The sequence below is a fragment of the Plectropomus leopardus genome, unplaced genomic scaffold, assembly GCF_008729295.1.
Source record: "Plectropomus leopardus isolate mb unplaced genomic scaffold, YSFRI_Pleo_2.0 unplaced_scaffold9434, whole genome shotgun sequence".
Classification (NCBI taxonomy): Eukaryota; Metazoa; Chordata; class Actinopteri; order Perciformes; family Serranidae; genus Plectropomus; species Plectropomus leopardus.
In genome coordinates, this window is record NW_024704050.1 from 1 (window position 1) to 2,414 (window position 2,414).

Consider the following 2,414-nt stretch of genomic DNA (forward strand, 5'->3'; position numbering starts at 1 on the left):
GTACGCCGCTGTAGTTGTAGAGAAAAATGTAAACAAACAAATCGAGCCTTCGCTGTAGCTGCATTTATGTGTGTCGGGAAAAAACTAGAGAAGAGGAGCAGGAGGGGAGTGAAGACACGGTCATGGCTGGAGAAAAAAGGTCAACTTGACACGCAAGTTTTGCAACAAGAGCTCGAAGTAAGTATTAGCATCTATTAGCATTTAGCACTGTCGCGTTGGTCAGTGCGTCATCTGATGTCGCATTTCTACTGAATGGTTAGTTTAGGTCGTAACAACAGTCACACGTGAGATTGTTTTCCCAAATACCTGATACTGTAGATTTTTATTATAGTCTGTCTTTGATCGCACAACCGTGACGACGGCCGTCCTTGAACCTCTCTGTGCGAGGTAGGATCACCGTTTTAGATCCACGACTAAAGATATCGCCATGTTGCTGTCACGATTGTTATGTTTCGTCTGAGACAGCCCCAAATCGCACAGTGTGTGCGGGGCTCACTGAGGGCAAGAGGTCCCCTCTCACGCCAATAAACTTGTTAACGTTTTTAATAACCAATTTTTGTGTTTTCTTTTGCAGGGGTTCGCACGGAGCAGGATCTGTACGCACGACTTATTGACTCTGTCACTAAACAGGTTGGTTTACTTTCCCTAAAGAAGCTCTCCACTGCTCTCCATATGTTTTTTTATATGCTACAAGAAAAATAATCGGCAAAATAAGCTAATACCATGGCTTAGCTCTTCTGTAGTGTACCAATTTCTCTGTTTACACTTGGTTTTAAAATGCGTATTGGGCGATCTGATCACACGTGGCAGGATGTTCTCACGCACTGTTTGTACGCTTACACACAAAAATAACGCACCAGAATTCATATATAACACACGTACGCAGGAAGGCTGCAATTATGCTATAAATGCATTGATGTAGTAAAGAAGGAAAAGATATAAAGAGCCAAAGTCCGTCAGTATATACAGGCTGAGGTAGTGGATGGGTCTAACTAACACAGGACTTTCCCTAAGAAAAGTGGTGTCAGTATCCGGATGTAAAAGTAAGTGAGCCCTTTCTAGTGGACAGCGCTTAATACAAATGTAAAATATCTCCAAGGTGCATGCCGCTGTGGCCTGGGATGCACTTGACCACATATCTCTCTGAGCGTAAAAGCGAATGTGTCCCGATGCATCCCTGACAAGGACATAACAGGAAAATATGTGATCAGTGCAGGACATGGTGATTGTTTAGGTGACAGTGTGCCAACACTCTATAACTTGCACATTTTACACCGAGTGTGAAGTAGTGTTACTCAACCGTCTATTGTTATGCAATATGGAAGGAGACAAGCTGGAATCTGCTGTCAGTGATATCTCTACGTATACTGACGTAACAGGTGAGAGTGAGGGTGTGGATATAATAACTGTGGGAGTGGCCCTTTTAGCTTCTTGTGGAAGTGACATAGGCAGCAACCAAAACTGAACACATGTGGTCTGCTGGAGATGTGTGATACACACATGTTTAAAGGACACTTTGTCTTAGTTGTCCACCTGTGTTGGGATCAATCAAAATGCATTTTAAAAAACAAGTGTAAACTTCATATTTCACATATCTAAAGAACCAATCCCGTCAACTTTGAGGGAGAATCTAGGTGTAGCTACATACTGCTATTTTGTGAGTTAAGTTATACTTTCACTTCATATTGTCAGAGCTGGCGATTGCGGTTTACCTAACGTAAGAGGCACATGAATTAGTATGGTAACTTAATTATAAGTAGCCAAAAAATAGAATGCGTACAGTAGCTAAGGTTGCATATTTAGAGATCTGCGTTTATGAAATGAGGAGAAAGGTGTTGAGTTACATTTTAAGACATGAAGTGCCTTTTTTTCTTCAAGGAAAAAAAATTCTAAATATGTCATTTTGATGAAGACAGACGTGTTTTTCCAGATGTAATGAATGCTTAGAGATGAATTTTCCTTGGCTACAGTATGTACAGTAGGTAATGGTTTCACTGATTTTACATGACACTGAATCTGTCCCTTATTTCCTCCTCTTAGCCCATATCCTATGAGGGACAAAACAAGAATCCAGAAATGTGCAGAGTTCTGCTCACACATGAGGTTATGTGCAGGTACGTCTCACACACACACACACACACACACACACACACACACACTCATTCAAACCTTTACCCACAGGGAGGAAATCCAAATATCCATTACTCTCCTTCACTCGGCTTTGTCTCAGTCAGCTTGAAATATGGTTTGAGATGACGCTTGGGGCTCTACTTTTTGGAAAAGTAGACTGTGGTTGAACTATAAGTCTAGCCTGTCTGTCATCATCCTTGTTACAGTGGTAACCCCCTGCTGCTTTCTGCTGTAACGCAGCATGTCCCTGGCCAGCTCCTGTTTCTTCCTGGAGCTCCTCACTC

At 42.1% G+C, this 2,414-nt stretch overlaps 1 long non-coding RNA gene across 1 annotated transcript; it reads left to right on the forward strand.

Annotated features, from left to right (window-relative positions):
- Window positions 1-252: 252 nt before the first annotated feature.
- LOC121940815 lies at window positions 253-2,114 on the forward strand. Its single transcript, XR_006105699.1, has 3 exons — window positions 253-387; window positions 575-630; window positions 2,041-2,114. It is a non-coding gene; the product is annotated as an uncharacterized LOC121940815 (long non-coding RNA).
- Window positions 2,115-2,414: the final 300 nt, after the last annotated feature.